General features: G+C 43.8%; 1 protein-coding gene and 1 long non-coding RNA gene across 2 annotated transcripts in view; one reads left to right on the top strand and one right to left on the bottom strand.

Moving 5' to 3' along the window:
- The window catches only part of HK2 (hexokinase 2), a 163,582-nt gene that overhangs the window by 100,780 nt on the left and 35,321 nt on the right, over nucleotides 1-27,481 (bottom strand). The gene's annotated exons all lie outside the window — the stretch shown is intronic.
- Nucleotides 1-27,481, top strand: part of LOC129539871 (uncharacterized) — a 61,911-nt gene that overhangs the window by 29,497 nt on the left and 4,933 nt on the right. The window contains exon 2 of the long non-coding RNA XR_008682537.2: nucleotides 26,774-26,881. This is a non-coding gene — a long non-coding RNA (uncharacterized LOC129539871). The remainder of the gene's footprint in view (nucleotides 1-26,773; nucleotides 26,882-27,481) is intronic.

Here is a 27,481-nt window from a genome sequence, read left to right as displayed (position 1 = left end):
GGAAAACACAGTGTATTCTCTGTTTATAGGGTACAAAATTTAACACATTAATAGATCTATTGAATGTATCACTAGATCAGAAAACTTTGAATCCAGTAGAGGTCTGTCGACTTTACGGTTAAGATAGTGCAAGATGGCACAGCACTTGAGCTAGGCAGGAACACAATGATCTGAGTGTCTAGAACCTCAAGGACTACGAATAGGAACCACAGAGCACACTGCTAAGATGGGCAGGTACTATTCCTAAGGAGAAAGGGTTTTAGAAGAAGATAAAGACAAATTTGGGGGAAGAGCAACAAAATGCTAGAAGACTTTTGACAATGCGCCCCAGCTCCTCAGATGGCAGCTGGTGAATGAACAGTCCAGTTGCTCTCCGGAGAGAATCAGATTCCCAAAAGACAGGGGAAGGTTTTGTTGTTTGTTCTTTGTTTGTTTTTAAAGAAATCCAGGCTATAAGGAGGTTTGTTTACCATAACCATTGGTTCCAGAGACATGTTGGAATGGGTCTTGAATTCTGAATGCGAAAGACATTTGAAGCTTGTAGAGACTAGCTAGGCTTGGTCCAAAAGGAAGTCTTAATTTCTAAAGTCATTATCTTTCTAAAATTCAACGGCCAATACTTTTGCCGAGCTGGCAATGCTCCTCTCAGTCGTTCTTGCCCAGTCGCTCAGTCGTGTGTGAGTCTCTGTGACCCCGTGGACTGCAGCAGACCGGGCTCCTCTGTCCTTCACCATCTCCTGGAGTTTGCGCAAACTCATGTCCATCGAGTCAGTGACGCCTTCCAACCATCTCATCCTCTGTTGCCCTCTCCTCCTCCTGTAGGATGCTTCTCAGCCCTCTGGCTGGGGCTCACATTTCCACTTTGCACTAGGCCTACAAATTATGCAGTCGACCCTGCTATTTCCTCTGACTGGGATGCCCTCCACCTCTTCTCTCCCTATTTAACACAAAATAATAATGACAATAATTGTAACTATTATTTACTGAACTCTTTACTATATACTGGGCCCTTTAGACTGTAAGGAAGATAAGATCCACAGGGATAATTGTATTTCTAGGTAAGAGTTTCAGAGCAAAGTAAGTGCAGGTAAAGCATAGATTGTTTCAAGCGGAGGGATCTGAGAGTCGAAGGTGTTGGAGCTGTTGGCCCTGAGGGATTTATAGCAAATTCAATGCACCCCTGGCCTCTTTGTTCTCAGCCAGGAGGCCCAGGTGGGAGGCTCTGTCCTTGGATAATGAGAACAAGTAGGGAATAACAGCAGAAAAACCAGCAAGGAACATATTGTAACACCCTAGAACTAGTTGACCCAGTGCCCCTGAGGACCTCCTTTGGGTTCCTTCCAGACCATCCTTAACCCAGAGTGAGAAGCAACTAAATTTGAGCAAGCACTGTGAAGTCTGTCCCTCCCAGACACTTCTCTGACTGTAAATAAAATCCTGGCTAATTATTCAACAACAAGGTTTCACCTACACTGCCATTTTGTCAGAGAAGAGGACCTCTCTAGGGCTTGGAAAAACAGTCCATGGGACCCCACACAATGTGGTGGGCTGATAGGTGATTGAGGTAACTGACCCTTTGTTGCCAGTTCACCAAGAGCAAGGAGCCCTAGCCCAGTTTTGTTGTTCTTATTCAGTTACTAAGTCGTGTCCAACTCTTTGTGACCCCATGGACTGCTGCACACCTGTCTTCCCTTCTTTCACTAACTCCCAGAGTTTGCTCAAACTTATTTCCATTGAGTCAGTGGTGCCATCCAACCATCTCATCCTCTCTCACCCCCTTTTCATCCTGCCCTCAATCTTTCCAAGCATCAGGGTCTTTTCCAATGTGTTGGCTCTTTCCATCAAGTGGCCAAAGTATTGGAGCTTCGGCTTTAGCATCAGTCCTTCCAATGAATATTCAGTGTTGATTTCCTTTAGGATTGACTGGTTTGATCTCTTTACTATCCAAGGGACTCAAGAGTCTTCTCCAGCACCACACTTTGAAAGCATCAGTTCAGCGCTCAGCCTTCTTTATGGTCCAACTCTCACATCCATACATGACTACTGGAAAAACTATAGCTTTGACTATATAGACCTTTGTCAGCAAAGTGATGTCTCTGCTTTTCTCAATACACTGTCTGGGTTTGTCATAGTTTTCCTTCCAAGGAACAAGCGTCTTTTAACTGCATGGCTGCTGTCACCATCTGCAGTGATTTTGGAGCTCAAGAAAATAAAGTCTATCACTGTTTCCATTGTTTCCCCATCTATTTGCTATGAGATGATGGGACCAGATGCCATAATATTTGCTTTTTTGAATGTTGAGTTTAAGTCAGCTTTTTTTCACTTTAAACCAGTGGGTTTCAGGCTTCAACTTGCAGGCTCATTAAAACAGAGCTGGGCTCTAGCCCCAGTGTTTCAGCTGCAATACACCTGGGCCAGGGCCTAAGAATTTGCATTTCTAACAAGTTCCCAGGCAAGGCAAATGCTGCTGGTCTGGAGATCACATTTTGAGGGTCACAGCTTTAAACCCAGAGCGGAGTAGGCTAAGGGCTTTTGAAAAGAGGACTTCATAAGCACAGTCCCTAGCATGGCTGTCATCAAGCTCCTGCCCTATCTCCTTCTGCAAATACCCCAACTTCCAGACACACCTGACCTCTTGTAGTTCCCCCAAACCTCTCCACTATTTCACGTGTCTCCTCGTGCGACGAGCTGACTCACTGGAAAAGACTGATGCTGGGAGGGATTGGGGGCGGGAAGAGAAGGGGACGACAGAGAATGAGATGGCTGGATGGCATCACCGACTCGATGGACATGAGTTTGAGTGAACTCCGGGAGTTGGTGATGGACAGGGAGGCCTGGCGTGCTGTGATTCATGGGGTCGCAAAGAGTCGGACACGACTGAGCGACTGAACTGAACTGAATGTCTTTGTTTTCTTAAATGCAGAACCATATAAAAAATAAAATAAGAATTCTGCTGTAATTCTGCTGCCCAAGAGATAACTGACACTGACATCTGGGTGTGGCCCGGTTAGAAGTAGTGAGTTGCCAGCAAGTTACTTTGGATCAAAGATCACAAATAAATCTTTCAAGTGCCCATTTTTAAATGCTCAAGTCTAGAGCAGCAGCACATTGCCTCAGGAAAGATGGTACAAGACTTTCTTTCATTCATTTCTTTCATTTCACAACGACTGCTCTTATAATAAAGGTTTGCCAGTTTTAGGAATCAAATCCCATTCTTAGTTCCTAATGATGTTGAACCTTCTTTTGTGTGCTTGTTTGTCATCTGTTCCTTGTCTAATGTGAAGTAGCTGTTCAAATCTTTTGCCTATGTCTTCCTTAGATGGTTTATATATTCTGGATACAAGCCTCTGTCAGATAAGTGTTTTACAAACTGTTTCTCCAAGTCTTTGGCTTTTTTTTTTCCTTTTTTGAACAATGTCTTTTAAATAACAAAGATTGTTTTAAATGCTCACCCCTGGTATATACGTGGGGTTACTTCAGAAAGGACCTGCCAACTACTTTTCTGACATGATTTCCTTTTCTGACAAGAATCATAAACTGCCCTCAGTTTAGGAGGAGGTCTGTATCTTGGTTTCAGGAACACAATTTGGATTTGTATCAGTTCTCTAGGGCTGCCACAACCAAATACCATAGACTGGGTGGCTTAACGATGTATTTCTTTAAGTTCTGGAAGCTGGAATTCAAGATCATGGTTTTGGCACGGTTGGTTTCTCCTGAGGCCTCTCTCCTTGGGTTATAGGTGGCCACCTTCTCACTGTGTCCTCACAGGGTCTTTTCTCTGTGCATGTCCATCCCTGGTGTCTCTTCATTCAACCAAGCTTCCACTTCTTATAAAGAAACCAGGCACAAGGGTTTAGGGCCCAGTCTAACAGGCTCATTTTAGCTTAATCACATTTTTGAAGGCCCTATATTCAAATTTGGCCACATTCTGAGGTATCAGGGATTAGGCCTTCAACATAGAAATTTAAGGAGCCAAAATTAAGCCCATAACAGAATTATACGCTCATTTTTGTGGGAACAGACAACAAGGTCCTTAGAAGTTAAACACTGACTCTGACACAATAACTAATTTTCCTGTTCCCATTCTTACCACCACAAAACTATTTTCAAAGCAGCAGCCAGGATTTCCCTGGTGATCCAGTGGTTAAGAATCCACCTGCCAATGCCTTAGACATAGACTTGATCCCTGTTCAGAAAGGCTCCACACGCCACAGAGCAACTAAGCCTATGCACCACAACTACTGAAGCCTGCATGCCTAGAGCCTGTGCTTCACAATGAGGGAAGCCACGGCAATGAGAAGCCTGCACGCCTCCAGGAGAGAGCAGCTCCTCTTCTCTGTAACTAGAGAAAGCCTAAACGCAGCAATGATGACCCAGAACAGCCAAAAATTAAAAGAAGAATTTAAAGCAGCAGCCATAATTACCCTTAAAATGTTTGTCAAGAGCTTCCCTGGTGGCTCAGTGATAAAGAATCTGCCTGCCAATGCAAGAAACACGGGTTCGATCCCTGGTCTGGGAAGATCCCACATACCAAGGAGCAACTAAGCCTGTGAGCGACAGTTATTGAGCTTGTGATCTAGAGCCCAGGAACCGCAACTTCTGAGCCCACACGCCACAGCTATTGGAGCCCGTGTGCCCTGGAGCCTGTGTTTCACAGCAAGAGAAGCCAACACTTGCCCCAGCTAGATAAAAGCCTGAGCAGCAACAAAGGCCCAGGACAGCCAAAAATAAGCAAGTAAAATTATTTTTTTAATGGGTGTCAAATTGTGTCACTGCTCTAATGGCTTCCTGTAGTTGACTGAATAGTGGGCTCCCAAAAATGTCACATCCTAATTCCCAGAACCTGCAAATAAGTTACCTTACATGGTAAAAGGGATGTTGTAGATGTGCTTCAGTTCAGAATCTTGAGATGGTTAGATTATCTTGGATTAGCTGGGTGGACCCAATGTAATCACAAGTGTTCTTAGAGGAAGGAGGCAGGAGTGTCAGATTCAGAGAATAAGCAAAGTTTAGAGTGATGCAGCCATAAGCCAAGGAATGCCACCCCCAGAATTTCTTTTCTCTTTTCTGGCCATGCTATGCCGCTTGCAGTATCTTAGTTCCCCAGTTAAGAATTCTACCAGGCCCCCATGCAGCGGAAACATGAAATCACTGGACTGCTGGGGAATTCCCACCCCAAAGTTTCTGATTCAGTATGTCTGAGCAGGACTGAGGTTCTGCACTGCTAACAACCTCCGAGTAATACAGATGCTCTTAATCCCAAAATCAAACTGTAAATAGCAAGTGTTTAGAACAGGAAGCTAGATGTTACAAAGTGCTGGGGTCCTAAATCACACAGCACAGTTCCTACCTGACACCAGCCTGTTGCCAACTCACTTCACCTTTCATCTGTCTCCCTCCAGAATCGGTTCACCCTGCCTTACCTTAAATTTCGGCTTGAATTTTCCCTGATAGGCCCTGGGCAGACCAGGAGGCCGTCAAGTGGTAACGATGAGGCCCTGCTTTAGTTCTAGCTGAGCTGGGCCCCAGGCCCACAGAGCACTGGATCTCTGCCACCAGTCTCTTCCAGACCCTCAGCTAGGCTCCAGATCCATCCTTGCCTCCTGTCCTTCTTTTCTTCCTTACCCTGCCACTGCTTTTTAGTCACTAAAACGCCCTCACCACCTTCATGGATTTGCCCATCAGGTTCTCTCTCTGGGTCCATCAGTTCAGTTCAGTTCAGTTCAGTCGCTCAGTCATGTCCGACTCTTTGCGACCCCATGAATCACAGCACGCCAAGCCTCCCTGTCCATCACCAACTCCCGGAGTTAACTCAAACTCATGTCCAGCAAGTCGGTGATGCCATCCAGCCATCTCATTCTCTGTCGTCCCCGTCTCCTCCCACCCCCAATCCCTCCCAGCATCAGAGTCTTTTCCAGTGAGTCAACTTGTCGCATGAGGTGGCTAAAGTATTGGAGTTTCAGCTTCAGCATCAGTCCCTCCAATGAACACCCAGGATTGATCTCCTTTAGAATGGACTGGTTGGATCTCCTTGCAGTACAAGGGACTTTCAAGAGTCTTCTCCAGCACCACACTTCAAAAGCATCAATTCTTCAGCGATCAGCTTTCTTCACAGTCCAACTCTCACATCCATACATGACCATGGGAAAAACCATAGCCTTGACTAGATGGACCTTGGTTGGCAAAGTAATGTCTTTGCTTTTTAATATGCTATCTAGGTTGGTCATAACTTTCCTTCCAAGGAGTAAGTGTCTTTTAATTTCCTGGCTGCAATCAGCATCTGCAGTGATTTTGGAGCCCAAAAAAATAAAGTCTGACACTGTTTCCACTGTTTCCCCATCTATTTCCCATGAAGTGATGAGACCAGATGCCATGATCTTTGTTTTCTGAATGTTGAGCTTCAAGCCAAACTTTTCACTCTCCTCCTTCACTTTCCTCAAGAGGCTTTTTAGTTCCTCTTCACTTTCTGCCATAAGGGTGGTGTCATCTGCATATCTCTGGGTCCATGGTCTAGGTCAAGTCCAAAGTTCACTGGTTTCCAACAGCAGTGGTGGGCTCCACCACAGCCCCACTAAAGAACCAGGAAGCTGGAGAAAAGCTGATGCTCAATGTGAGCAGAGTCTTGAAGGTCTGGGCTAGAAGAAGCAAGGAGAGAACCGAACAGAGTTTGCTGTGCGGGCCAGTGGCATGAGAAGTTTACAGGAGAAATGAACAGAATGTATTCAGCAGAGGATTTGAAAGCCAAAGACCAGCAATGTAGATCTGTAAACCTTACAGTTACAAGTGATCCTGTGAGGAACACCAAATGTTGAGTGCCAAGGCAACAGGTTCCAGACCCATTCCTGGTATCTTCTTATCTTGACCTCTCCAACTGCTTGGCTCAGAGAGCCAGCCCACTCTCCTGAATTCCTGCACTGCTCACATGCACAAGATTCAGGTCTTATTACAGAATTTATGCTGGCTGCCCTTTGACATTTATGGCTCGGTGACTATAGCCTTTAATTTTTCACAATTTTATTTTATATCCATGGTTCATACTTTCAGGTAGAGGGTAAAGTTTTTCAAGGTCGAACCAACTATCACATGGGATAAGTCGAATACTAATTTAGAAACTGAGCTGACTTTGAACCTAATCTTATTTTGCTTAATCCTTACAGCAGCAAGTGAATCCTTTAATGAGATTTAAGCTATGAAACTTAATGGTAAAATAGAATAGGGAAATAGAAGTGTTTATGGATGAACTATTAATATGCCTGTGAAATGCTTTAAAATACTCCAAAAGAAAGAAAGAGAGAAAGACAGGAAAGCTAGAGGGTTGTATAATTAAGAATAGGAACAGCTGATGGTTCTTAAAGCTGGGACCCAGATTCAAAAAGGGTTTGTTGTTCAATCCTCTCCACTTTTTAAATGTGTTTTAAAATTTTTCTAATAAAAAGTTAAATAAGAAAAAGGTCACAATGTAATAAAGCCTGCAGACAAGCCAAGAACTCTTTGAAATTGACCACCCATCCTCCTTTTGGAGGTTAAAGGGAATTATTTAAATGTTCCACATCCACATATAGATTTGCCTTTTATCACACACTCTAGAGTGGATCACAATAAACTGTGGAAAATTCTGAAAGAGATGGGAATACCAGACCACCTGACCTGCCTCTTGAGGAACCTGTATGCAGGTCAGGAAGCAACAGTCAGAACAGAACATGGAACAACAAACTGGTTCCAAATAGGAAAAGAAGTACGTCAAGGTTGTATATTGTCACCCTGCTTATTTAACTTATATGCAGAGTACATCATGAGGAATGCTGGGCTGGAAGAAGCACAGGCTGGAATCAAGATTGCTGGGAGAAATATCAATAACCTCAGATATGCAGATGACACCACCCTTATGGCAGAAAGTGAAGAGGAACTCAAAAGCCTCTTGAGGAAAGTGAAAGAGGAGAGTGAAAAGGTTGGCTTGAAGCTCAACATTCAGAAAACAAAGATCATGGCATCTGATCCCATCACTTCATGGGAAATAGATGGAAAAACAGTGGAAACAGTGTCAGACTTTATTTTTTTGGGCTCCAAAATCACTGCGGATGCTGATTGCAGCCAGGAAATTAAAAGACGCTTACTCCTTGGAAGGAAAGCTATGACCAACCTTGATAGTATACTAAAAAGCAGAGACATTACTTTGCCAACCAAGGTCCGTCTAGTCAGTTCAGTTCAGTTCAGTTCAGTCGCTCAGTCATGTCCGACTCTCCGCGACCCAATGAATCACAGCACGCCAGGCCTCCCTGTCCATCACCAACTCCCAGAGTACACTCAAACTCACGTCCACAGAGTCGGTGATGCCATCCAGCCATCTCATGCTCCATCGTCCCCTTCTCCTCGCGCCCCCAACCTTTCCCAGCATCAGAGTCTTTTCCAGTGAGTCAACTCGTCACATGAGGTGGCCAAAGTATTGCAGTGTCAGCTTTAGCATCGGTCCCTCCAATGAACATCCAGGATTTATCTCCTTTAGAATGGACTGGTTGGATATCCTTGCAGTATAAGGGACTCTCAAGAGTCTTCTCCAACACCACAGTTCAAAAGCATCGATTCTTCGGCAATCAGCTTTCTTCACAGTCCAACTCTCACATCCATACATGACCACGGGAAAAACCATTGCCTTGACTAGATGGACCTTGGTTGGCAAAGTAATGTCTCTGCTTTTTAATATAATATACCAGGTTGGTCATAACTTTCCTTCCAAGGAGCAAGCATCTTTTAATTTCATGGCTGCAATCAGCATCTGCAGTGATTTTGGAGCCCAAAAAAAATAAAGTCTGACACTGTTTCCACTGTTTTTCCATCTATTTCCCATGAAGTGATGGGACCAGATGCCATGATCTTTGTTTTCTGAATGTTGAGCTTCAAGCCAACCTTTTCACTCTCCTTTTTCACTTTCATCAAGAGGCTTTTGAGTTCCTCCTCACTTTCTGCCATAAGGGTAGTGTCATCTGCATATCTGAGGTTATTGATATTTCTCCCAGCAATCTTGATTCCAGCTTGTGCTTCTTCCAGCCCAGCGTTCCTCATGATGTACTCTGCATAGAAGTTAAATAAGCAAGGTGACAATATACAACCTTGACGTACACCTTTTCCTATTTGGAACCAGTCTGTTGTTCCATGTCCAGTTCTAACTGTTGCTTCCTGACCTGCATACAGGTTTCTCAAGAGGCAGTTCAGGTGGTCTGGGATTCCCATCTCTTTCAGAATTTTCCACAGTTTATTGTGATCCACACAGTCAAAAGCTTTGGCATAGTCAATGAAGCAGAAATAGATGTTTTTCTGAAACTCTCTTGCTTTCTCCATGATCCAGCGGATGTTGGCAATTTGATCTCTGGTGCCTCTGCCTTTTCTAAAACCTGTTTGAACATCTGGGAGTTCACGATTTACATATTGCTGAAGCCTGGCTTGGAGAATTTTGAGCATGACTTTACTAGCGTGTGAGATGAGTGCAATTGTGCGGTAGTTTGAGCGTTCTTTGGCATTGCCTTTCTTTGGGATTGGAATGAAGACTGACCTCTTCCAGTCCTGTGGCCACTGCTGAGTTTTCCAAATTTGCTGGCATATTGAGTGCAGCACTTTCACAGCATCATCTTTCAAGACTTGAAATAGCTCAACTGGAATTCCATCACCCCCACTAGCTTTGTTCGTAGTGATGCTTTCTAAGGCCCACTTGACTTCACATTCCAAGATGTCTGGCTCTAGGTCAGTGATCACGTTATCGTGACTATCTTGGTCATGAAGATCTTTTTTGTACAGTTCTTCTGTGTATTCCTGCCACCTCTTCTTAATATCTTCTGCTTCTGTTAGGTCCATACCATTTCTGTCCTTTATCGAGCCCATCTTTGCATGAAATGTTCCCTTTGAATCTCTAATTTTCTTGAAGAGGTCTCTTGTTTTTCCTATTCTGTTGTTTTCCTCTATTTCTTTGCATTGATCACTGAGGAAGTCTTTCTTATCTCTCCTTGCTATTCTTTGGAACACTGCATTCAGATGCTTATATCTTTTCTTTTCTCCTTTGTTTTTCACCTCTCTTCTTTTCACAGCTATTTGTATGGCCTCCTCAGACAGCCATTTCGCTCTTTTGCATTTCTTTTCCATGCGGATGGTCTTGGTCCCTGTCTCCTGTACAATGTCACGAACCTCCATCCAGAGTTCATCAGGCACTCTATCAATCAGATCTAGTCCCTTAAATCTATTTCTCACTTCCACTGTATCGTCTAGTCAAGGCTATGGTTTTTCCCGTGGTCATGTATGGATGTGAGAGTTGGACTGTGAAGAAGGCCGATCACCAAAGAATTGATGCTTTTGAACTGTGGTGCTGGAGAAGACTCTTGAGAGTCCCTTGGACTGCAAGGAGATCCAACCAGTCCATTCTAAAGGAGATCAATCCTGGGTGTTCATTGGAAGGACTGATGCTAAAGCTGAAACTCCAATACTTTGGCCACCTCATGCGACGAGTTGACTCACTGGAAAAGACTCTGCTATTGGGAAGGATTGGGGGCAGGGGGAGAAGGGGACGACAGAGAATGAGATGGCTGGATGGCATCACCGACTCGATAGAGGAGAGTTTGAGTGAACTCCGGGTGTTGGTGATGGACAGGGAGGCCTGGCGTGCTGTGATTCATGGGGTCGCAAAGAGTTAGACATGACTGAGCGACTGAACTGAACTGATACAAAAGCTTTTCCACTACACTTGATAAAGGCTTGAGAAAGAACAACAACAAAAAAAAGAGATGGAGAAATTGGAAAACATAAACTAAATGAAATGGGAGCACTGAATATGAAATAGAAAAAGTGAAAGAAACTAGATAAAAATAAAAGATCACCATATAGCCCAGTTGTTTTTAAACATGACTGATCATTAGAAACATATCTGGAGCTTTGGAGAAGCAAAGCAATACCTGAGCATTTGTATTTTTCAAAAATTCAAAGATAATTCTGAAATGCATCTGGATTTTAAAAAGCGATTACAGGTTTTTATATTAAATGGTAGTTTTGGTGATATAGAATTCTATTATTTTTCTGCTGACCAATCATGATATAATGGTATTAAATGAGTAATAGTTACATAATCAAAAAGTAAAAGATGTTTATCAGTTTTCATAATCAATGGCCAGACAAAAAATAAATGGATAATTACAATTGCAAGCCATAATGGGATCATGAATTAACCTAACAATACTAAATGGTGCTGGTTTAGTCATTAAGTCGTGTCCAACTCTTTGTGACGCCATGGATGGTAGCCCACCAGGCTACTCTGACCATGGAATTTTCCAGGCAAGAATACTGGAGTGGGTTGCCATTTTCCTTCTCCAGGGGATCCTCCCCTCCAAGTAATTGAACCTGGGTCTCCTGCACTGCAGATGGATTCTTTGCCAACTGAACCACTAGGGAAAACCCCTTCCCAATTCCTACAATATGAATAATTACATATAATATGGGGGGGGGGGGCGGCAGTCAAGCAGAGTGATGCGGTAAGTGGAAGTATGTACATGCAGATCTTTTCATCTCTTCATCTTTTTGTTGGTGCATTAAATCTATTTACATTTAATGTAATTATCAATATGTATGATCCTATTACCATTTTCTTAATCGTTTTGGGTTTACTTTCTGTAAATCTTTTACTTCCTTGTGTTTCCTGCCCAGACAAGTTCTTCAGCATTTGTTTGGTGGTGCTGAACTCTTTTAACTTTTACTTGTCTGGAAAACTTTTGTTTCTCCATCGAATCTAAATGAAAGTCTTGCTGGTGATAGCTTACAGTGAACGATGTCGGATTCATGATCTCCAAAGAAGATTTAGCTTTGGGACCAGGGACCAGTGTTGATCACTCAAGAACTTTTCTGTAGCAGTTTTATTAAAGTGAAAAAAGGACAGAGAAAGCTTCTGACATAGACATAAGAAGGGGGATGGAGAGTGCCCCCCTCACTAGTCTTATCAAGGCCTTATATAATTTTGATGCTGTGTAGGGCCACCCAAGACAAACGGGTCGTCCACTGGAGAAGGGAATGGCAAACCACTTCAGTATTCCTGCCTTGAGAACCACATGAACAGTATGAAAAGGCAAAAAAATAGGACACTGAAAGATGAACTCCCCAGATCAGTAGGTGCCCAATATGCTACTGGTGATCATTGGAGAAATAACTCCAGAAAGAATGAAGGGATGGAGTTAAAGCAAAAACAACACCCAGTTGTGGATGGGACTGGTGATAGAAGCAAGGTCCGATGCTGTAAAGAGCAATATTGCAAGGAACCTGGAATGTTAGGTCCATGAATCAAGGCAAATTGGAAGTGGTCAAACAGGAGATGGCAAGAGTGAATATCAACATAGGAATCAGCGAACTAAGATGGACTGGAATGGGTGAATTTAACTCAGATGACCATTATATCTACTACTGTGGGCAGGAATCCCTTAGAAGAAATGGAGTAGCCATCATGGTCAACGAAAGAGTCCAAAATGCAGTACTTGGATGCAATCTCAAAAACGACAGAATGATCTCTGTTCATTTCCAAGGAAAACCATTCAATATCACAGTAAACCAAGTCTATGCCCCAACCAGTAATGCTGAAGAAGCTGAAGTTGAATGGCTCTGTGAAGACCTACAAGACCTATTAGAACTAATACCCAAAAAAAGATATCCTTTTCATTATAGGGGACTGGAATGCAAAAGTAGGAAATCAAGAAACACCAGGAATAACAGGCAAATTTGGCCTTGGAGTACAGAATGAAGCAGGGCAAAGGCTAATGAGTTTTGCCAAGAGAACGCACTGGTCATAGCAAACACCCTCTTCCAACAACACAAGAGAAGACTCTACACATGGATATCACCAGATGGTCAACAGCAAAATCAGACTGATTATATTCTTTGCAACCAAAGATGGAGAAGCTCTATACAGTCAGCAAAAACAAGACTGGGAGCTGACTGTGGCTCAGATCATGAACTCCTCATTGCCAAATACAGACTTAAATTGAAGAAAGTAGGGAAAACCACTAGACCATTCAGGTATCAGTTCAGTTCAGTTCAGTCGCTCAGTCGTGTCTGACTCTTTGCAACCCCATGAATCACAGCATGCCAGGCCTCCCTGTCCATCACCAACTCCCGGAGTTCACTCAGACTCATGTCCATCGAGTCAGTGATGCCATCCAGCTGTCTCATCCTCTGTCGTCCCCTTCTCCTCCTGCCCGCAATCCCTACCAGTTCAGTTCAGTTCAGTCGCTCAGTCGTGTCCAACTCTCCGCGACCCCATGAATCACAGCACGCCAGGCCTCCCTGTCCATCACCAACTCCCGGAGTACACTCAAACCCACGTCCACAGAGTTGGTGATGCCATCCAGCCATCTCATTCTCGGTCGTCCCCTTCTCCTCCCGCCCCCAGACTTTCCCAGCATCAGAGTCTTTTCCAGTGAGTCAACTCGTCGCATGAGGTGGCCAAAGTATTGCAGTTTCAGCTTTAGCATCAGTCCCTCCAATGAACATCCAGGATTGATCTCCTTTAGAATAGACTGGTTGGATCTCCTTGCAGTATAAGGGACTCTCAAGAGTCTTCTCCAACACCACAGTTCAAAAGCATCAATTCTTCGGCTTTCTTCACAGCATCAGAGTATTTTCCAGTGAGTCAACTCATTGCATGAGGTGGCCACAGTATTGGAGTTTCAGCCTCAGCATCAGTCCTTCCAATGAACACTCAGGATCGATCTCCTTTAGAATGGACTGGTTGGATCTCCTTGCAGTCCAAGGGACTCTCAAGAGTCTTCTCCAGCACCACAGTTCAAAAGACCATTCAGGTATAGCCTGAATCAAATCTCTTACGACTATACAGTGGAAGTGAGAAATAGATCTAAAGTACTAGAACTGATAGACAGAGCGCCTGATGAACTGTGGACGAAGGTTTGTGACATTGTACAGGAGACAGGGATCAAGACCATCCCCAAGAAAAAGAAATGCAAAAAAGCAAAATGGCTGTCTGAGGAAGCCTTACAAATAGCTGTGAAAAGAAGAGAAAAGCAAAGGAGAAAAGGAAAGATATACCCATTTGAGTTCAGTGTTCCAAAGAATAGCAAAGAGAGATAAGAAAGCCTTCCTCAGCGATCAATGCAACATCCATTGGATCATTGAAAACTCAAGAGAGTTCCAGAAAAACATCTACTTTTGCATTATTGACTATTCCAAAGCCTTTGACTGTGTGGATCACAACAAACTGGAAAATTCTGAAAGAGATGGAAATTCCAGACCACCTTACCCACCTCTTGAAAAATCTGTGTGCTGGTCAAGAAGCAACTGTTAGAACTGGACATGGAACAACAGACTGGTTCCAAATTGGGAAATGAGTAAGTCAAGGCTGTATTTTGTCACCCCGCTTATTTAACTTATATGCGGAGTACCTCATGAGAAATGCTGGGCTGGATGAAGCACAAGCTGGAATCAAGATTTCTGGGAGAAATAGCAATAATCTCAGATATGCAGATGACACCACCCTTATGGCAGAAAGTGAGGAACAAAAGAGCCTCTTGATGAAAATGAAAGAGGAGAGTGAAAAAGCTGGCTTAAAGCTCAACATTCAGAAAACTAAGATCATGGCATCCGGTCCCATCACTTCATGGCAAATAGATGGAGAAACAGTGGAAACAGTATCAGATTTTATTTTGGGGGGCTCCAAAATCACTGCAGATGGTGACTGCAGCCATGAAATTAAAAGACGCTTACTCCTTGGGAGAAAAGCTATGACCAACCTAGACGTCTAGCATATTAAAAAGCAGAGACATTACTTTGCCAACAAAGATGCATCTAGTCAAGGCTATGGTTTTCCCAGGAGTCATGTATGGATATGAGAGTGTATTATAAAGAAAGCTGAATGCCAAAGAATTGATGCTCTTGAACTATGGTGTTAGAGAAGACTCTTGAGAGTCCCTTGGACTGCAAGGAGATCCAACTAGTCAATCCTAAAGGAAATCAGTCCTGAATATTCATTGGAAGGACTGATGCTGAAGCTGAAGCTCCAATACTTTGGCCACCTGATGCGAAGAACTGACTCATTGTAAAGACCCTGATGCTGGGAAAAATTGAAGGTGGGAGGAGAAGGGGACGACAGAGGATGGGATGGCTGGATGGCATCACTGACTCAATGGACATGAGTTTGAGTAAACTCCGGGAGTTGCTGATGGACAGGGAGGCCTGGTGTGCTAAGGTTCATAGGCTCGCAAAGAATCGGACTCGACCGAGCTACTGAACTGACTATGTACTTTTACCAGACCCATTACCACAACATGCATCTTAAATTAACAAGATTAGAGTTAACAATATAAAGGTCTTACCAGACCCACTCCCACAATATATCTTAAGATAACACCATTAGCCAGAAGGTTCTTGTTAAGGTGAAACATGTCCTCCAGCAAGATACCTTGTTATATGGACTAAACCAAAGCAATGTAGAAAAAAATGTCCTTTTCTTCTTGAGAGCCCCAGACTCCTTTCTCCTTCTCAAGGGCTCCGGACCCCTTTCTCCTCCTTGGGCACCCTGTACATCTTATCAGCCTACCTAGAAATTGACTCTCTCACTGGATAAAATATTCTTAATTACAGGTTCTTCTCTTTCATCATTTTAAATATATTGTGCCATTCCCTTCTAGCTTGTAGAGTTTCTGTTGAGAAATCAGCTGATAATCTGATGAGTATTCCCTTGTATGTTATCTGTTGTTTTTCCCTTATTGCTTTTAATATTTTATATTTGTCTTTATTTTCGTCTGTTCGATTACTATGTGTCTTGGTGTGTTCCTCCTTGGGTTTATCCTGTCTGAGACTCTCTGTGTTTCCTGGACTTAGCTGACTATTTTCTTTCCCATGTTAGAGGAGTTTTCAGCTACTATCTCTTCAAATATTTTCTCGAGTGCTTTCTCTCTCTTCTTCTTCTTCTGGGACCCCTATAAGGCAAATGTTGGTGCATTTAATGTTGTCTCAGAGGTTTTTTCCTTTTTGGAGAAGGAAATGGCAACCCACTACAGTGTTCTTGCCTGGAGAATCCCAGGGACGGGGGAGCCTGGTAGGCTTCCGTCTATGGGGTCACACAGAGTCGGACACGACTGAAGCGACTTAGCAGCAGCAACAGCAGAGGTTTTTTAGGATGTCTTCATTTTTTTCCGGAGAAGGCGATGGCACCCCACTCCTTTACTGTTGCCTGGAAAATCCCATGGATGGAGGAGCCTGTTAGGCTGCAGTCCACGGGGTCGCGAAGAGCTGGACACGACTGAGCGACTTCATTTTCACTTTTCACTTTCATGCATTGGAGAAGGAAATTGCATCCCACTCCAGTGTTCTTGCCTGGAGAATCCCAGGGACGGGGGAGCCTGGTGGGCTGCCATCTATGCGGTCGCACAGAGTCGGACACGACTGAAGCGACTTAGCAGCAGCAGCAGCAGCATTTTTTTTTTCATTCATTTTTCTATATTCTGTTTTGCAGCAGTGATTTCCACCATTCTATCCTCCAGGTTATTTATCCATTCTTTTGCTTTAGTTATTCTTTTCCACTGATTCCTCCAAGTATATTGTTCATCTTTGTTTGTTCTTTAGTTCTTCTAGGTCTTTGGTAAACATTCCTTGCATCTTCTCCATCCTGTTTCAGAGATCATGGATCTTCACTATCATTATTCTGAATTTATTTTCTGGAAGGTTGCCTATCTCTACTTCATTTAGTTGTTTTTCTGTGGTTTTATCTTGTCCCTTCATATGGGACATAACTTTCTGCTTTTTCATCCTGATTGACTTTCTGTAATGTAATTTTTGTTTTAGCTTCCACTGTAAGATTGTGGTTCTTCTTGATTCTTCTGTCTGCCCCCTGGTGGATGAGGCTAAGAGGCTTCTGTAAGCTTCTTGATGGGAGGTTGCTGTTCAGGCGCTCAGTCATGTCCATCTTTGCAACCCCATGGACTGTGGCATGCCAGGCTTCCCTGTCCTTCACCATCTCCCAAAGTATGCCCAAACTCATGTCCATTGAGTCAGTGATACCATCCAACCATCTCATCCTCTGTCGTCCCCTTCTCCTCCCACCTTCAATCTTTCCCAGCATCAGGGTCTTTTACAATGAGTCAGCTCTTCGCATCAGGTGGCCAAAGTCAAATTCCCTGGGAGTTCTCAGTCCCTTTGCCAAATCCCAAGGTTGGGAAATCTGAGGTGGGCCCTAGAACTTTTGCAATGAGAATTTCTTTGGTATAATTGTTCAGTTTGTGAGTTGCCTGCTCAGCGACTCTATAGTGGAGCTAATGTCTACCTCCTCCAAGACGACTTATGCCACATGCTGAGCCACCTAGATCTGCTGCAGCCAGAGCCCCTATCCATGTGGCAGGCCACTGCTGACCCGTGCCTCTGCAGGAGACCCTCAAACAATCACAGGCATCTGGCAATCTCAGCCTATATTGCTACTAAAACAACAACCTTCCCATCCATGGATAAGAAGTCCTCACTTCACGGAGTCCCTGCTTTTCACTTCACTGATCAACTGTCTACTTTGGATCTGATGCAAGTTTCAGCCACACACCACTCATGGCCACAACTGCCACTAATGACAGGGCACAAGTCTGTCAGAACCACTGGAAGACTCTAGAAAAGTTCCCCTTCCTGGACCTATGGAAGCCAAATCACCAGGGTAGAGGGGAACTTTTAAAAGCCAAGAAGGTGGAGTTTGGTGAGGCCTGGGAAGAGTGGGACAGCATAAGCTTAGAAAGTTAGGGGCTGGATCACTCAGGGTCTTGAAGGCCACATTAAAGAGCCTGGATTGCATTCTGCTCTAATTTCCTCTTTAATGAGCTACAAGGTACCAAGATATTCTATACCACCAGCTTGCATATCTTTAAGGCAAACCCCTCTATCACTGCCCATTGTTATAGGAGGGCATGGCAACCCATTCCAGTATTCTTGCCTGGAGAATCCCCATGGACAGAGGAGCCTGATGGGCTACAGTCCATGGGATCACAAAGAGTCGGACATGACTGAGTGACTAAAGCGTAGTAATAATCAGTTCAGTCACTCAGTCGTGTCCAACTCTTTGCGACCCCATGAACTGCAGCAAGCTAGGCTTTCCTGTCCATCACCAACTCCCAGGGCCTACCCAAACTCATGTTCACTGAGTTGGTGATGCCATCCAACCATCTCATCCTCTGTCGTCCCCTTCTCCTTCTGCCTTTAATCTTTCCCATCATCAGGGTCTTTTTCAATGAGTCAGTTCTTCACATCAGGTGGCCAAAGCATGGGAGTTTCAATTTCAGCATTAGTCTTTCCAATGAATATTCAGGATTGATTTCCTTTAGGATGGACTGGTTGGATCTCCTTGCTGTCCAAAGGACTGTCAAGAGTCTTCTCCAACACCACAGTTCAAAAGCATCAATTCTTTGATGCTCAGCTTTCTGTATAGTCCAACTCTCACATCCATACATTACTAATGGAAAAACCATAGCTTTACTGGACGGAACTTTGTTGGCAAAGCAATGTCTCTGCTTTTTTAATATGCTAGACGTCTAGATTGGTCATAGTTTTTCTTCCAAGTAGCAAGCGTCTTTTAATTTGATGACTGCAGTCACCATCTGCAGTGATTTTGGAGCCCCCAAAAATAAAGTCTGACACTGTTTCCCTATCTATTTCCCATGAAGTGATGGGACCAGATGCCATGATCTTAGTTTTCTGAATGTTGAGCTTCAAGCCAACTTTTTCACTCTCCTCTTTCATTTTCATCAAGAGGCTCTTTAGTTCTTCTTCGCTTTCTGCCATAAGAGTGGTGTCATCTGCATATCTGAGGTTATTGATATTTCTCCTGGCAATCTTGATTCTAGCTTGTGCTTCTTCCAGCCCAGCGTTTCTCATGAGGTACTCTGCATATAAGTTAAATAAGCATGGTGACAAAATACAGCCTTGACTTACTACTTTCCCGATATGGAACCAGTCTATTGTTCCATGTCCAGTTCTAACAGTTGCTTCTTGACCTGCACACAGATTTCTCAAGAGGTGGATAAGGTGATCTGGTATTCCCATCTCTTTCAGAATTTTCCACAGTTTCTTGAGATCCACACAGTCAAAGGCTTTGACATAGTCAATAAAACAAAAGTAGATGTTTTTCTGGAACTCTCTTGCTTTTTTGATGATCCAACGGATGTTGGCAATTTGATCTCTGGTTCCTCTGCCTTTTCTAAAACCAGCTTGAACATCTGGAAATTCACAGTTCATGTACTGTTGAAGCTTGCCTTGGAGAATTTTGAGCATTACTTTGCTATTGCATGAGATGAGTGCAATTGTGCAGTAGTTTGAGCATTCTTTGGCATTGCCTTTCTTTGGGATGAAAACCAACCTTTTTCTGTGGTCACTGCTGAGTTTTCCAAATTTGCTGGCATATTGACTGCAGGACTTTCACAGCATCATCTTTCAGGATTTGAAATAGCTCAGCTGGAATTCCATCACCTCCACTACCTTTGTTCATAGTGATGCTTCCCAAGGCCCACTTGACTTCACATTCCAGGATGTCTGGCTCTAGGTGAGTAATCACACCATTGTGATTATCTGGATCATGAAGATCTTTTTTGTACAGTTCTTCTGTGTATTTTTGCCAGTTTTCCTTAATATCTTCTGCTTCTGTTAGGTCCATATCATTCTGTCCTTTATTGAGCCCATCTTTGCATGAAATGTTCCCTTGGTATCTCTAATTTTCTTGAAAAGATCTCTTGTTTTTCCCATTCTATTGTTTTCCTCTATTTCTTTGCATTGATCACTCAGGAAGGCTTTCTATCTCTCCTTGCTATTCTTTGGAATTCTGCATTCAAATGGGTATATCTTTGCTTTTCTCCTTTGCTTTTCGCTTCTCTTCTTTTCACAGCTATTTGTAAGGCCTCCTCAGACAACCATTTTGCTTTTTTGCCTTTCTTTTTCTTGGGGATGGTCTTGATTCCTGTCTCCTGTACAATGTCATGAACCTCCATCCATAGTCCATCAGGTACTCTGTCTATCAGATCTAGTCCCTTAAATCTATATCTCACTTTCACTGTATAATTGTAAGGGATTTGATTTAGGTCATACCTGAAAGGTCTAGTGGTATTCCCTACTTGCGAATTTGGCAATAAAGAGTTCATGATCTGAGCCACAGTCAGCTCCCAGTCTTCCTTTTGCTGACTGTGTAGAACTTCTCCATCTTTGGCTGCAAAGAATATAATCTATCTGATATTGGTATTGACCACCAGGTGATGTCCATGTGTAGAGTCTTCTCTTGTGTTGTTGGAAGAGGGTGTTTGCTATGACCAGTGCATTCTCTTGGCAAAACTCTATTAGCCTTTGCCCTGTTTCATTCTGTACTCCAAGGCCAAATTTGCCTATTACTCCAGATGTTTCTTGACTTCCTACTTTTGCATTCCAGTCCCGTATAATGAAAAGGATATCTATTTTGGGGTGTTAGTTCTAGAAGGTCTTGTATGTCTTCATAGAACCATTTAACCTCAGCTTCTTCAGCATTACTGGTCAGGGCATAGGCTTGGATTACTGTGATATTGAATGGTTTCCCTTGGAAATGAGCAGAGATAATTTTGTCTTTTTTGAGTTTGCATCCAAGTACTGCATTTTGGACTCTTTCGTTGACTATGATGGCTCCTCCATTTCTTCTAAGGGATTCTTGCCCACAGGAGTAGATGCAATGGTCATCTGAATTAAATTCACCCATTCCAGTCCATCTTAGTTCGCTGATTCCTAGAATGTCGATGTTCACTCTTGCCATCTCCTGTTTGACCACTTCCAATTTGCCTTGATTCATGGACCTAACATTCCAGATTCCCTTGCAATATCGCTCTTTACAGCATCAAACTTTACTTCCATCACCAGTCACATCCACAACAGCGTGTTGTTTTTGTTTTGGGTCCATCTCTTCATTCTTTCTGGAGTTATTTCTCCACTGATCTCCAGTAGCATATTGGGCACTTACCAACCTGGGGAGTTCATCTTTCAGTGTCCTATCTTTTTGCCTTTTCATACTGTTCATGGGGTTCTCAAGGCAAGAATACTGAAGTGGTTTGCCATTCCCTTCTCCAGTGGACCATGTTTTGTCAGAACTCCACCATGACCCATCTGTCTTGAGTGCCCCTACACAGCATGACTCTTAGTTTCATTGAGTTAGACAAGGCTATGGTCCATGTGATCAGATGGGATAGTTTTCTGTGATGCTGCTGCTAAGTCACTTCAGTCGTGTCCAATTCTGTGCGACCCCATAGACGGAAGCCCACCAGGCTCCCCCGTCCCTGGGATTCTCCAGGCAAGAACACTGGAGTGGGTTGCCATTTCCTTCTCCAATGCGTGAAAGCGAAAATTGAAAGTGAAGTCGCTCAGTCGTGTCCGACCCTTAGCGACCCCACGGACTGCAGCCTACCAGGCTCCTCCATCCATGGGATTTTCTAGGCAAGAGTACTGGAGTGGTTTGTCATTGCCTTCTCCGAGTTTTCTGTGATTGTGGTTTTCATTCTGTCTGCCCACTGATGGAGGAGGATAACAGGCTTATGGAAGCTTCCTGATGGGAGAGACTGCCTGAGGGGGAAACTGGGTCTTGTTCTGATGGGCGGGGCCATGCTCAGTAACTCTTTAATGGAATGTTATGTTGCAGGCTTCAGCAATATGTGAACCCTGAACTCCCAGATGTTCAAGCAGGTTTTAGAAAAGGCAGAGGCACCAGAGATCAAATTGCCAACATCCGCTGGATCATGGAGAAAGCAAGAGAGTTCCAGAAAACCATCTATTTCTGCTTCATTGACTATCCCAAAGCCTTTGACTGTGTGGATCACAATAAACTGTGGAAAATTCTTCAAGAGATGGGAATACCAGACCACCTGACCTGCCTCTTGAGAAACCTGTATGCAGGTCAGGAAGCAACAGTCAGAACTGTACATGGAACAACAAACTTGTTCCAAATAGGAAAAGGAGTACGTCAAGGTTGTATATTGTCACCCTGCTTATTTAACTTATATGCAGAGTACATCATGAGGAACGCTGGGCTGGAAGAAGCACAAGCTGGAATCAAGATTTCCAGGAGATATATCAATAACCTCAGATATGCAGATGACACCACCCTTATGGCAGGAAGTGAAGAGGAACTCAAAAGCCTCTTGATGAAAGTGAAAGAGGAGGGACTTCCCTGGTGGTCCAGTGGCTAAGACTACAGACTCCCAATGCTGGGGGCCTGGGTTTAATCCCTGGTCAGGGAAATAGATCCCACATGCTAAGAGTTCACGTCAAATAGATAAATAAATATTAAAATTTTTTAAAAAAAAAGTGAAAGAGGAGAGTGAAAAGGTTGGCTTGAAGCTCAACATTCAGAAAACAAAGATCATGGCATCTGGTCCCATCACTTCATGGGAAATAGATGGGAAAGCAGTGGAAACAGTGTCAGACTTTATTTTTGGGGGCTCCAAAATCACTGCGGATGCTGATTGCAGTCATGAAATTAAAAGATGCTTACTCCTTGGAAGGAAAGTTATGACCAACCTAGATAGCATATTAAAAAGCAGAGACATTACTTTGCCAACAAAGGTCCGTTTAGTCAAGGCTATGGTTTTTCCAGTGGTCATGTATGGATGTGAGAATTGGACTGTGAAGAAGGCTGATCACCAAAGAATTGATGCTTTTGAACTGTGGTGCTGGAGAAGACTCTTGAGAGTCCCTTGGACTGCAAGGAGATCCAACTAGTCCATTTCTAAAGGAGATCATTCCTGGGTGTTCATTGGAAGGACTGATGCTAAAGCTGAAACTCCAGTACTTTGGCCACCTCATGCGACGAGTTGACCCACTGGAAAAGACTCTGATGCTGGGAAGGATTTGGGGCGGGAGGAAAAGGGGACGACAGAGAATGAGATGGCTGGATGGCATCACCAACTCGATGGACATGAGTTCGAGTGAACCCCGGGAGTTGGTGATGGACAGGGAGGCCTGGCATGCTGTGTTTCATGGGGTCGCAAAGAGTCGACGTGACTGAGCGACTGAACTGAACTGAATGTTGATGGGCGGGGCTGTGTTCCCTCCCTGTTATTTGACCTGAGGCCAAACTCCCTTGGAGATAATGAAGATAATGGTGACCTCCTTCAGAAGGTCCCATGATGCACCGCTGCACTCAGTGCCCCCACCCTGCAGCAGACCACCATTGACCCATGCCTCCACCGGAGACTCCCGGACACTCCCGGGCAAGGCTGGGTCGGGCTCTTGTGGGGTCACTGCTCCTTTCTCCCGGATCCTGGTGCACTCAAGGTTCTGTTTGTGCCCTCCAAGTGTCTGTTTCCCAGTCCTGTGTAAGTTCTGGTGGCTCTATGGTGGGGTTAATGGCAACCTCCTCCAAGAGGGCTTATGCCATACCCAGGTCTGCTGCACCCAGAGCCCCTGCCCCTGCAGCAGTCCACTGCTGACCCGTCCCTCCATAGGAGACACTCACACACAGTGTGGCTCAGCCTCTGTGGGGTCCCTGGGTCCTGGTGCACACAGGGTTTGTTTGAGCCCTCTAAGCGTCTCTGGCAAGTATGGGATTTGATTCTAAACATGATTTGCCCCTCCGACCATCTTATTGGGGGCTTCCCCTTTGCTCTTGGACATGGGCTATCTCCTCAAAATTGCTCCAGCGCCGTGCAGCCACTGCTCCAGCACCACACAGCCACCACCCCAGCGCCTACCATTAATAATGACAGAACTAACAATTTATTGTTTGTTTTGTTTCAGCTGTAAGGCTCAATGCGTCCTCCAACACACTGCAGAGCACGTGCTCAGAAATGGATTCAGTTTTCAGCCTTTACTGATTATATCTTGACCTTGGAAACTGCAGCCAGAAAATAGTAAAGCTTGGGGCTCTGAGCAATATTCACGTATTTGAAACCTGTGATTTAGAGCCACCTCCAGGGTCAACGTTGGTAGGAACAACCTGGAAGATCAGAGAATAGTTTAAAACTATTAAGTTAAATAAGTTAATTCTGGCACATTTTAGCCCCAGTCCATATCCTTGACATGAAACCATTTTGAGGATACCCTCTTGCTAAATACCCTCTTGCTATTGAGAACAAGGAATGTATTGAAGACAGCTATTCTTGTCTATGCTGCTGATGGAGTGTCATCTTTTATGAAGAGAGGTCTTAGCCTAAGTTCTAATCATTGTCAGAAAGCATGACACAAGACCAAGCACTCTAGAATTAACATTTATATTTCTATTGACACCTCTGATATTTAGTTGGCTCACTTTAAACAGTTTCATTCAATAAGTTCTATCACTTAGTTACACAGTGGTTCTAAACTCAGGACAATGATTCCCTCAGGGACACTTGGCGATGTCCGAGGACATTTTCGGTTCTCAGCTGAGGAAGGGTGGCAGGGGATGCCACTGGCATGTAGTGTATCGAGGCCAGGGAAGTTGCTCATACCCTGCAGTGCAAAGTAAGCCCACGACAGAGAATGATCTGGTCCAAAAGGTACAGAATGCCAAAGCCGAGAATCCTTGAGTTACCTGCAAATGCGTTTTAAGATGACTGCATTTTGGAAGGTTCAACAGGAGGTTATACTGCTTAATATTATAGGTTCTCTGAATTCTTTGTTGATGATTTTTTATGGCCATATTGGATAATAGGTTACCACTCTTTGAAGCTTTTCCAGACAAAATATGTTATAGTCATGATTCTGTGTGAAGAGTGTTGAGACTTCCACCACCTGCATGTTAGAATTTGTATTGAGCACACCCAAAGTGGTTTTCAGAGAAAAATCTTGGCCCTCCATGTACTTCAGGCATGTGGCCTGGTCAATAGCTTTAACTTTCATAAAAGAATGTTCTCTTTACACTCAACTTGGTTCACAGAACCACCTTTTTTTTAATATAAATTTATTTATTTTAATTGGAGGCTCATTACTTTACAATATTGTATTGGTTTGCCATACATTGACATGAATCCGCCATGGGTGTACATGTGTTCCCCATCTTGAACGCCCCTCCCACCTCCCTCCCTCCCCATCCCATCCCTCTGGGTCATCCCTGTGCACTAGCCCCGAGCATCCTGTACTGGCGATTCATTTCATATATGATAATATACGTGTTTCAATGCCATTCTCCCAAATCATCCCACCCTTGCCCTCTCCCACAGAGTCCAAAAGACTGTTCTATACATCTGTATCTCTTTTGCTATCTCACATACAAGGTTATCGTTACCATCTTTCTAAATTCCATATATATGTGTTATTATACTGCATTGGTGTTTTTCTTTCTGGCTTACTTCACTCTGTATAATAGGCTCCAGTTTCATCCACCTCATTAGAACTGATTCAAATGTATTCTTTTTAATGGCTGAGTAATACTCGATTGTGTATATGTACCACAGCTTTTTTATCCATTCGTCTGCTGGACACAGAACCACCTTTAATCAGCATCACAATCAACACTCAAGTTCTTGCCCAAGAACGTCACTGCAGTAGGGCAGCTAGTAACCCAACAAATCTACAGCCTCTTCCACAGGGGAGCATCATTACCAGACACGGCCAGTGACTGTCTTTCCCAGCATTTCCACCATCCACCCTTTTGCACCTAAACATGTCCTGGTTGTATGTGCACTTCTGGGCTGAAATGATTGAGAATCAGCCCCATCTTCAACTTGTCTTTCCCCATCTGCTGACTGGGAGTAGAGCCAGAAAGTGTATGGAGCCCAGGTCTCTGAGTCACCCTTTGGAGGAACGCTGCCTCCCCTTTAGGAATATCTGTTTGGACTCTAAGTAAGCAGAAATACCCTCATGGTAAGCCACTGAGATTCTGAAGTTTGTCTGTAACAGTAGTTAATGTTATGCAAACTCTTCACCACCTGATTTCTTAATCAGATATAAGAATTAATCTTTGGGCTTCACTGGTGGTCCAGTGGTAAAGAATCTACCTACCAATTCAGGGGACCTGGGTTTGATTCCTGGTCCGGGAAGATCCTACATGCTGAGGGACAACTAAGCCTGTGGGCCACAGCTACTTAAGCCAGCACCTAGAACCAGTGCTGCAACAAGAGAAGCTCAAAAGAAGCCACCACAATGAAAAGCCCATTCTCCACAACAAAGAGTAGCCCCCGCTCAGCAAAACGAGAGAAAGCTCTCACACAGCAACAAAGACCCAGCACAGCCAAAAATAATTAATTAACATTTTTTAATTAAAAAAAAAATACTCTTTATGGAGGAACACCTGAAGCAGAGGTCAGCAAACAACAGTACGTGAACCAAATCAGCCTGCTGCCTGCTTTTGTATACCTACAGTCCACAGGCTAAGAATGGTTTTTACACATTTAAATGATCATGGAAAAAAAATTAAAAACTTCCAAATAATATTTTGTGACATATGGAAATTATAAGAAATGCAAATTTCAGTGTTCCATAGCATAATAAAGCCTTATTAGAACCCAACCACACTCATTTGTTTACAGATTCTCTACAGCTGCTTTTACCCTATGACAGTATTGAGTAGTTGTAATAGAGTTCTAGGGCTTCCCTGGTGGCTCAGACAGTAAAGAATCTGCCTGAAATGCAGGAGACCCAGGTTCCATCCCTGGGTCAGGAAGATCCCCTGGAGAAGGGAATGGCTATCCACTCCAGTATTCTTGCCTGGAGAATCCCATGGACAGAGGAGACTGGCAGGCTACAGTCCATGGGGGTTGCAAAGAGTTGGACACAACTGAGTGACTAACACACAATAGAAGCCTAATGGCCCTAAAGTCTAAAATATTTACTATCTTGCCCTTTACAGAAGTTTGTCAGACCCTGGCTTGAAGGTATACAAGTCATCCATTCATCTAGATATAATGATACTGTGGCAGGAGAGTTTGGAAATCACCAAGAGATCCTGGAGCTCAAGGTAAGTCTACTTTGTTTTAACTGCTCCTACTACAGCTTTCACTGATCAGTTTCAAGTCGTTCTACAGAACTATTTCTGAGCACCCCAGGAGGTATTTCTCTTAGGCCTTGGGGCCAGGAAAATCTGTGCTACTTCCTTTGTGACAATCCATGTCTCTGTTCATGCCTGATGTCCTGTTCAGTTTCCCTGCCCAAGACACCACTCTAGTTTATGCCCCAGGACCCTGATGCTGATCCACATGACCACTGCTGGATTCATGAAATACGTACCTACCTCTCTAGTTTTTATCTGCATATAAGGATATCCATCTGTTTCAAGCTCTTTGGAGTATCTGGATGCTGATTGCCCTCTGATCTGAACTTCTTGCCACCAACTCTGAGATTTTTCCTGCCAGGGCCACCTTCTTTTCCTCAGTCTATCCAGTGTACTGGTCATGGCCAACCTTGTTCTGCTCCATCTCTCTGCCAGTAAATACCATAATGTCTGAGTAAAGCTGAGCTTTGGAGCATGCTCATACGCAGAGGCAGGAGAAGGGCAAGAAGATATCTGGGGTCCGCCTGGGTTGAGAATCCCTGTAGGTACCTTCATAGCACTCATGAC

This window comes from Moschus berezovskii, chromosome 11, assembly GCF_049115385.1.
Source record: "Moschus berezovskii isolate FMDL1 chromosome 11, NW_MosBer_1.0, whole genome shotgun sequence".
NCBI classification, from domain to species: Eukaryota; Metazoa; Chordata; class Mammalia; order Artiodactyla; family Moschidae; genus Moschus; species Moschus berezovskii.
This window is presented reverse-complemented; position numbering and strand designations above follow the sequence as displayed.